A 10914-nucleotide genomic window follows, 5' to 3' on the forward strand; every position below is an offset into this window, starting at 1 on the left:
AGCAGAAATCTGTTTCATATTATTCATGATGGATTTGTAACTCATTTGATTCTTCGAAGTTTTTTGAGAAAAGCACAAGGATGAGGATTATATTGATTTTCTTTCTGTTAAAATCAACATGGATTAGATCTAGAAATAGTCTAAAGAGCTTAATCAAGTCTTGGTTTGGGTATTTTTTTACTTGATAAACCCCTGAGTATTACTTAATGTATTTTATTCTAGATTAAGAATTAAGTAAATCTGCTGCATATACTTTAATGAGATGCCTTTTACTACAGACCAAATTGCTGAACTCAGAAATTACATTAATGGGACCGGAAGTCTACACCAGAGTTATTGTATGCAGTATATTAATACCTATTCTTATTTATATATTCATTCTTTTGGTATATTTTCACTAGGTATTTGATTTCTCCTGTCTCTTTTTACTTTTGTTTCTTATATGTCTATATGCAGATTCTTTGTATTGATTTCATAGAACAAACACACAAATTTAAAAGCATGCTTTTGCCATTTTCTTTTCATGTGTGAAAATTTAAGTGCTGAGTAACTTGAACTTATTTTAAATTTCCTCTTTATTTTTGTCATTATTTGTATATTTATGTTGGAAATAAAGTGAAATATCCTCGAGAAAAAAAAAAAAAAAAAAAAAAAAAGAAGGAAATGAAAAAAAAAAAAAAAATGTGTTCATGTTTTCTGTTGATGCTAGTAAGCAAATAGAGTGACATTAAATTTCATAAATCTCAGTACTTAATTGCCGCCCCCTCACAGAGGAAGCTGCAGGGACCTTAAATGTTTTGATCCTCAGATGTCACCAGCTCCATGGTGTCTTGGATCCCGGGTGGAGCTCTTCTAGATTTCAGAGACCCCCAACATACACTTATTCCTAATCCTAAAGTTCAAGTGTTTTCTTAACCCCACTTTGTAGCTAGAGTTTTCCTGCCTGGCCCACGGTCAGGACAAACCTCGATCACTCACCAGTCCCACAGCCTCTCACACCCAACCAAGGAAACACACAGAGACTTATATTACTTATAAACTGTTTGGCCATGGCAGGCTTCTTGCTAACTGTTCTTGTATCTTAAATTAACCCATTTCTATTAATCTATAAGTTACCACATGGCTCATGGCTTACCGGTATCTTAACATGTTGCTTCTCATCATGGCAACTGACAGCGTCTTTCTGCCTCAGCCTTCCACTTCCCAGAATTCTCTTCTCTGCTTATCCTGTCTATACTTCCTGCCTGGCTACTGGCCAATCAGCATTTTATTTATACAGAGCGATATCCACAGCACCATTTGATGAACTTGGGGTTATAGGCATGCACTACCGCTCCTGGTTTTATGTTGCACTGGAGCTCAAACCACTGCTTTGTTTGTTTCTTTGTTTTCAAGACAAGATTTCTCTGTGTAGTTTTGGTGCCTGTCCTGGATCTCACTCTGTAGACCAGGCTGGCCTCAAACTCACAGAGATCCGCCTGGCTCTGCCTCCCAAGTGCTGGAATTAAAGGCGTGAGTCACCACTGCCCTACAAACCATTCCTTTTTGAATGCTAGGACAAATACACCACCAAGTTAAGATTCAAACTTGGCTTTTTTTTTTTTTTTTTTTTCCTTTTTTGAGACAGGTAACTGCTGTAACCCTGACTGGTCTCGAGCTTGTGGTGATCCGTCTGTCTCAGCCTTCTGGACATTTGCTGGTTAGTAGCACTGGGGAGCAGGCTAGCAGTGCTCGCTGTGAGGGCCTGAGTTGTTTTTAGAGACCTCTACTCAACTGAAGACAGTTCAGCACAGTAGAGAATTTCGGGACAAAACAATATGGAGCACAGCTGGGGTTCATTATGAACAAGGTTTAACATAGATTTAAATGGTTATGGGGAAAGAGAGATGCTCTGGGGAAGAATGAGGCACCCAAATATGTGTAGGGGGCCTCTCAAGAAGCCTTAATGTCAATTTACATGTCTGAGCAGTAGCCATACATAAATTTTGGTGGCTCTCAAGTTGCAACCCAAAGGACTGCTCAAGGAAACCTTTTCCCCTCCTCAACAAATGAGTTTAGAGAGTGGCTGTGAGTGACTCTAGAGGGGCCTTTGGTGGGACTCACCAGTTTAAACCATGAGTCACAAGGATTGCACAAAGGAGTTAATATGTAATATTAATATTTTATATATAAAAATTCATGAATCTCAACATTGATCTTATCTCCTACTTACTAGTTGGTTAGGATGGGGTGTTGAGGGGGAAATATTTAATGAAACTATTTGTAAGTTAAGAACTTCAGAAATATGGAACAATGTAGCAGTTAGGTATAAGATAAAATAATATAAAGTATTCACAACATAATCATAATTAACAGAGGAATTTACTGTGAGGGATCTTTGGAAAAACAATTGCTACACTATATGTCTAAATGTCAAGAGAAAAAAATTACAAACTATTTAATGAATTGCCTTGATCTGGGTATTTATTCTTTCATGTGCAGTATGTGTATATGTGCTGAAGCTTGTACATATGGGACATGTGTGCATGTGTACATGCGTATGTGTGTGAACAAGAATAGAGGACAGCACTCAGCTTCCGTTGCTGCTCCTCCTCAGGTACCATCAGTTTGTTCAGTGTGACAGCATCTCTCACTGGCCTGGAGCTTGCCCAAATGCAAGGCTGCTTGTTGGTGAACTTGAGAAAATAATAAAGCCCATTTTTATTCCCATTTCTTTTGATGCAAAGTTGCATTTTCAATCAAGCTGTGTTTTCAAAGTAACACTGTTCATAACATCCTTTTGGACATATCATTGTCCTTTTCACCAAAAGCCACTTAAATATTTAGATTAAAAATTTGCATAAGTATAAAAAACTGAACCTGATATTTAGAACTCAGGTTTGAAAAAGAAAGCCAGGTACAAGTAAACTGCCCATAGCTATGCTGAAGGATATCACATTGAAAAGGCAGATGATACATGTGTATCTAATCATTCACTATATAATAAATATTAACTATACTTATATAGTATACTGCATTAGTTAGCAGTATACACTAATCAGGAAACCCAATCCTCACTCAGGAAGTTTTTATTTAGAGCTGATGAGTTGATAAGCAAAGGCATAAGTACACCAAATAATAAAAGTTGTTACCTGAGCTTGAAAGGGAGTCAAGTGGGTGCTAAAACAGAACACGCAGGAGCTGCTGACTGTCCTATTTAGATGTACAGATGTTTCTCAATCAATGTGTTATGTACTATGAGAGTTGAAGGAGCGATCAAGGCTTAAGCATGACATGCACCTAGGTAGATGAATGTGTAAATGTCATGGATCTGGGGAAAGCCTGGCATATTAGATAATATCAGGACAGTTAGTGAGTGAAGCAGAAAAAGAACAAATAAGCACGACCATCAATTTCCAAGGTTTTTTTATGCTGAGTTATTTCTCAATAATAAAGTTATGAACAAATTACAACTGGGCATGGCATGATCTAATATGATCTCTCTGCCTTCCCTAAAAAGAGTCATATTGGAAGGTATACACAATATGGTTATAGTGGTACATGTGTACAAAGTTAGTGCTTGGAAGACAATGCAGAACAGTCAAGAGTTCCAGGGCAGCATAGGATACATAGTCAATGAATGGACAGCCTGAACTATGTTGCAAGACCCTGGGGTTGTGGATGTAGCTGAGTGGTAAAGGATTTGCATAGTATGTAATTGAAAGGCCCTAGGGACAACCCATAGTTTTTGGGAACCATGCAGTCTAGTCCCTAATCAGCTGTCCAATGTCTTTTCTTGGGACAAGAAACCTGTGGAAATTGATTCACATTTGGCAAGGACCTGTAAACCATGGGGCAGCTTAGGAATTTGCAAAATTAATGCAGTTTGCAGGCTCTTTTGTCTGTCATTATAATGTTGATTCTTTGGGCACTTTTTAGTTTTACTTTGTCAGTCACACAGGCAATAACTGTAATTTCCCCTAGAAATTCTGTTTTATTCTCAAATATTTCCCCTAATATTCAGCAGGGGGCTAAAGATTGAGACTTGGGAATCTCTTGTAGAAAGGGAACTGTATAAAATCATATCTTGATGATATAAAAGAACTGTTTAGGTTTGAATATTGTTGTTCTTAAAGCATTGTACACATGTCTATTACTTTTTAACTTTGTAACCACAAGCAGTTTCCAGCTAACATAAGTGCTGCAAGAGCAGGGTGTGTCTGGCTCAATATTTAGTTAAGCCTGCAAAAATATTGAACACTATGTTTAGAATAAGGTTTTGTATGGAGTGGGAAGGTGTATTTAGGGAAGTATAAAGGGGAACAATGGGGGATTTCATAATGTTTATGATGTATATCTTAAAATATGATGTATTTCTTAAAAGTCAAAAATAGGAGCCAATAATAAAGTTGTTCATGTAAGCCACATAGAAAAAAAACCTCTGTTTTAAGTATAAATAAAGACAGCTTGAGCTATTCGGGGCTACTTGAGTTCAATTCACCTGGTGTTCATAACTTTTCCTTGGGCAGATGCCCCTTTCCTGTCCCAGAACCTGAACCCAAGCCAAGGCTGGACCCTGGCACATAGAACATAATCATCTACATATCAACAAAATGTGCTGTCATTGTTCATAGTTCAGGTAAGGGGGCATAGTAAACTAAAATAAATTGATAGCATGCTAATTAAATATATATCAAGTGACAATGTGAGTTTGGGAAGGAAGAGTGAATAAATTGTGAATCTGGGTTGCTCATTCAAAAAGTAGTAAAACAATGGCATTATTACTACAAATAGAAGTACACGAATATGGGCACAAATTTCAGAGGGAAAAGCAAAATATACAATTGATCTAATTAATGTTGAAGCTTAAGTAAGATAATAAAATAGAAATAGCAAGTGAACAATTGAATATGTACTTTCAAAGGATCAAGCTAACAAGAATGTGGTTGATATATTGTGTACCCCAATAAACTTATCTGGGGGTCAGAGAACAGAACAGTCATAATATCAAACATAGAGGTTAGGCAGTGGTAGCACATGCCTTTAATCCTAGCATTCCAGAGGCAGAGATCCATCTGGATCTCTGTGAGTTCAAAGCACACTGGAAACAGCCAGGCATGGTAACTCACGCCTATAATCCCAGGAAGTGATGGCAGAAAGCAGAAAGGTATATAAGGCATGAGGACCAGGAAATAGAGCTGGTAAAGAGCTGAGTTCCATTTGGATGAGGTCACAGAAGCTTCCAGTCTGAGGAAACAGGATCAGTTGAGGAACAGGTGAGGTGAGGAAGCTGTGGCTTGTTCTGCTTCTCTGATCTTCCAGCATTCACCCCAATACCTGGCTCTGGATTTGCTTTTATTAATAAGACCTGTTAGGATTTGTGCTACACAAGAGCCATTTAGAAATTCTAGCACAAAGGTAACCTAGATTTCATGAGAACAAATTAGATGGTCTAGAGCAGTGGTTCTCAATCTTCTTAATGCTGTGACCATTTAATACAGTTGCTCATGTTGTGGTGACCCCAACCATAAAATTATTTTCATTGCTATTTCATAATTATAGTTTTGATAATTTATGAATCATAATGTAAATATCTAACATGCAGGATATGTGATATGTGGCACCTGTGATAGGCTCATTCCCCCAAAGTGGTCATAGCCCACAGGTTGAGGACCACTAGTCTATAGAAAGTGTATAAAGTATTAGTTGCAAGCTACTTATTCACAATATCTGGAAAACAGAATCAACCTAGATGTCTATCAACTAACACATGTGTAATGAAACATGTACATAATGAAATACCACTTATCTGTAGAAAACGAGAACATGATAACTGCAGGTCAATCTATAGAGCTTCAAATACTATATATACTAAGTGAAGTCTGGCAGACCCCAAAACAAATACTTGTTATCTCGTAAATGAAAGCCATAGCTTTAAATCTTTTGTGTATTTAACCCTAAGGACAGATAGTTTCTAAAGGATACTAGAAACTGTAGCTGGAGAATTTCTCTCCAGCTCCTGCCAAGTCCTGCCAGTCCCAGAGCCCACTTATAAAATAAACACACAGATACTTACATTATTTAAACTGCTTGGCCATTAGCTCAGGCTTATCATTGTCTAGCTCTTACTCTTACATTTAGCCCATTTTTATTAATCTATACTTTGCCACGTGGCTTCTGGCTTACTGGTACCTTACATCTTCCTTTTCTTGGCGGCGGCTCCAGGCAGTCTCTTTCTCTGCCTTCCTGTTCCCTCAATTCTCCTCTCTGTTAGTCCCGCCTATACTTCCTGTCTGGCTACTGGCCAATCAGTGTTTTACTTATACAGAGAAATATCCACAGCACTTCCCCTTTTCTTCTTTTTCAAATAGGAAGGTTTTAACTTTAACATAGTAAAATTACATATAACAAAACAATTATTGAGCAAGAATTACAGTTACAATATTAAAGAAGATATCCTATCTATCTTATATTTGTGAGTTTAAGGTTTTATATCTAACTTAACTTTTTTCATAACTAAGGAAAACTGTAACTATCTAGCTTCAACTACATCAAAGACCTCAAAAGGATATAATATTACCTGAGAAACGGGAGAAGGATGCATGCAACTTTCGGGAGTCTTGCAGGGTAGACAGAGACAGCTAACAGCCTGGATAGTCACCTCATGTTCCTTTGTAAAGTTGGGGCATCTGTCTTCAGCCCACAGGGCTGGAGTCTCTCAGTCATTTTTTTAGTGTCCTATAGAATGTCTGGCAGTTTCATCTGCGAAGCAGGAACCTGAAGGACCATTTTGTCAAGCAAAGTTCAGTGGTCATCTTTCTATGGGTCCTGTATGTCCAGTCGATCAAGCAGTCCAGGCAAGAACAGTTTCTTGCCCAAATGGCTATTTTTGCCAAGGTGAAGATAAACTCCATATGGAGTGTCTTCAATGCCCATCCTGCTCTCTGAAGTAAATCCAGTGCTGCCAGGAGCAGACATGTCTCACTGTCTAGAAAGTCTAAATTTTTAAAAATATTTTAAATGCCATATTCTGTAGATCTTTGAAGTATTTGAAGATTACTTATCTATCTGAAATATATCTATGTATACCTAGAAGACTTAACTAACGTGGCTATAAGTATGATTATCATAGATGACTAATTATTAATCTATTTAATTATCCATTCTAATCTAAATGAATTACATAAGCATAATACCTCAAACGAGAATAGAAATATATATACAGTATAACAAAATTAAGTTTAAACTTGTATCAATAAACTAAAATCTAAACCTTCCTTTTTGGAAAAAAAAAAGTGGGGAAGTGGTGTGGATATCACTCTGTATAAATAAAATGCTGATTGGCCAGTAACCAGGCAGGAAGTATAGGCAGGACAAGCAGAGAAGAGAACTCTGGGAACAGGAAGGCTGAGTCAGGGAGACACTGCCAGCCGCCGCCATGATAAGCAACATGTAAACATACTGGTAAGCCACAAGCCATGTGGCAACTTATAGATAAATAGAAATGAGTTAATTTAAGGTAGAACAGTTAGCAAGAAGCCTGCCACGGCCATACAGTTTATAAGTCTCTGTGTGTTTATTTGGTTGGGTCTGAGCAGCTGTGGGACTGGCAGGTGAGAGAGATTTGTCCTGACCGTGGGTCAGGCAGGACCAAAAAAAACTACAGCTACAAGAAACATGCCATTGGTTGAAGGAGTGTATTTAAGGGGCAAGATAGAGTACAGGTAAAATGGAAGTAGGGAGGGGGAATATTTGGGGCAGAAAGCCTCATGTATGTAGTGAAGTGATAATGATGGTACTATGGGAGGAAAGGATACCCAAAGAAAGTGTGAAGGATGATGCTATTTGGGAGCCTATCATCTTGTAATCAAGATTTAAAAGCAATGATAAGAATAAAACAAAATGTGATATGAAAGAATGGGGTAACGAAAATTAGAAGCTAAAGGTTAAAGCTGAAATAGGGTTGGGGGGAGGGTGCATGTGGCAAGGAGGGCTGTAGATGAGTTGAACAAAAGGTAAGAAAGTATGTAGAACCCTTTTTAAATTACACTTACTTTTTATGATGGTTTAAACACATTTAAAGAACAAAGGAGTTTAACGAGAAGTACTTCTCATGTTGAATCATGCTATTACTGGAATAGTTGGGCAACTAAATGAGAATGTTAGTGCCAGGCACAGGTTACTCCTATGTGAGTTACTGGTCAGAGAGATCCCAGAGGCTCCCATCATAATACAAATACAGGCTTTTGCCATTTCTCTTGTTTGTTCACTATAGCATCTGGGAAAACCCTATTGTTGAAGACACTACACAGGCTTGCTGCAGGACTCAGAAATCAGTATTGAACTGAACAGGAAACTTTCCCAGATAGCTAGCATTCATAGTGCTGGAAGGTGCTGTGGAGGAACAGACATCAGAGTTCATAGGGGTGATTGAATAATGCATGCTATAGCTCTAGCTGCCAGGCAAGGTATGCCCACTAGTGGAAAGTATTTTACGGAGTTAACCAATTGCTTTTTTAATTGGATTTGAGGCCAGCACCACAGGACACATTTCAGGTTTGGGTATGTCAACATACTCAAACCCATGGGTAGGAAAATTAACCTAGGTCCTAGGAGAGAAACTATTGATGGTGTTTTCTAAATGGTCATGTTGTCAAACTGCCTTCTACATCTTCAGAATTATATCTTTAGATGTATGTTGTTCTCACCCTTGGTCAGAGAAGATTCTTATTGCAGATAGTAGTGATTAATGCAGAAACTTTACTCTGGGATTAAGAAAATATGAGTGTTCAGCTGTATACCCCTCCCTCAAGGCACAGAGAACATTGGAAGAAGGGCAGAAAGAATGTAAGGGCCAAAAGTTGGGAATAAGTGCTGTAAAATATCTTCTCCTGGGTACAATGTGGCTGTTGCATTCATTAACAGCTATGGTTACCTATGTATAGCCTGCACTAGATTAAACTAATTAAAAATATCAGCTGGAATAGGGAGGAGCTCTCTGTTCCTAGATGGGAACCAATTGGCAGTTGATAGCTGCTCTTCTGAGAGGGATATGTGTTCTTTCAAATTGTGGTCACTGGTAAGTGGACCCCATGTCCTAGTGGATGACTCTATGCACATATGTATATGGGTAGCACTCTTGGATTCAGTGAGTTTTAAATAAATGGACAACAATCCTATAATAAGGGAAATGAGACTGTGGTGTGGGGGAAATTGGAACAGCAGTGGAGAATGGATATAATCAAGCTACATTGTATATATACATGAAACTTAAAACAAACACTTTTAAAAGAATTTAGGAAGGAATGTGCTGTGTAACATGAATTCTAATTGGTCTTAATTACAGTCACCCAAAGTTCCTCTGTAACATTGGGGCATCCATCTTTGGCCTATTAGCCTGGCATATCTGACACGCTTTATGAGAAGCAGGAAATTCTGAAGGGCTGTCCTACCTTGTCTTTGAAAAGTTCAGCAGTCACTTCTTTTGTGTTCTGCTTGTCCATTTTAGACAGCAAACTGTCAGCACTCAAGGCAAGAGCACTTTCTTGTCCAGTGGCTAACTTTGCCACAAAGAAAGTAAACTCCATGTAGAGTTTCTTCAATGCCCATCATCTTCTCCAAAGTATATTGGTGTTGGCAGAAGCAGACATGTCTCATTGTCATTTAAAAAAAACCTATGTTATTAAAACATCTTAAATGCCATATTCTGTAGATCTCTGAAGTGTTTAAAGATGACCTAACTATCTAAAATATATCCCTATTTGAGCTTGAAAACATATCTAATATGACTACAAGTTCTATTGTAATTGGTGACTAATTACTAACCTGCATTTCTTTATTGTCCTAAATTGCTTGTAATAATAGCTTCCAAGGACTAGAAATTTGCATTATATTGTTAAATCAATTGCCTAAGTGCAATACCCTGAACAAGATTAGAAATGTATTTACAGTATGTTCTAACAAAAATAACCTTAAATTTGTATCAATATACAAAAATCCATATCAATATAAAATATTAAAACTAGTAGTTGCTTTTTTAGTTTAAAACTAGACTCAATAATCTACCTTTTTATTCTATTTCTATATCCCCCCTTTTTTTTTCACAGTAGATTCAATAATCTACCTTTTTATCCTATCATTTCTATATTCCCTTTTTTTTCTTTTCTTTTCCTTTTTTTTCAAAACTAAACCCCTGAATGTAATCTCCTTTGTTCAGCTATGATTTTGTCAACTTGACAGGAGCCTAGATTATTAGGAAGAGGGAACCTCAATTGAGAAAATCAGTCAGATTGGGCTATTTGCACAATGCAGGGGGGGGATTTTCTTGATTTGCAATTATTGAGAATGGCATAGGCCAATTTGGGTAGTGCTGAACCTGGCAAGATGATACCAGAAGGTCTAAGAAAGGTAGCTAAAGTTAAATCTGAAGTGCAAGCTGGTATGCAGCATTTTCCTGCTGTCACTGCTCCAGTTCCTGCCTTCAGGCTCTTGCCTTGTTTGAATTCCTGCCTTGGCCTCAGTCTATGATATTCTGTGATCAGGACTAATAGTAAATAAAAATTGCCCTTGGTCATGATCTTTACACCAGTAGAAACCAAATTCAGATAAGTTGCTGCTCATGTAGGGAAAAAGTATGATTAATGTATGTGGCATTTTAGGACACCAAAAGCAAGATGGTTAATAGTTACTAAAATGTTTTGCCACAATGATTGCATGGGTATTTAATTTTCTATTGTCAGGTTATGACTAATTGTCTCATGTCTTTGAGCACTAGATAAAGGTGGTCTCAGTAGTGGCTTCCCAGGATAAGCCTAGCAATGCCTATGAGGAGAATCTGAGGAAATACTCAATGGGCAAAACAAATTAAAAGGCTGAGAATAGGGTGCCAAGTCAAATCACAAAATGCAAATATACATAGTTGTAAACACTTGTATT

The sequence above is a fragment of the Peromyscus californicus genome, unplaced genomic scaffold (assembly GCF_007827085.1).
Source record: "Peromyscus californicus insignis strain IS unplaced genomic scaffold, ASM782708v3 Scaffold_12__1_contigs__length_115047231, whole genome shotgun sequence".
Lineage (NCBI taxonomy): Eukaryota > Metazoa > Chordata > Mammalia > Rodentia > Cricetidae > Peromyscus > Peromyscus californicus.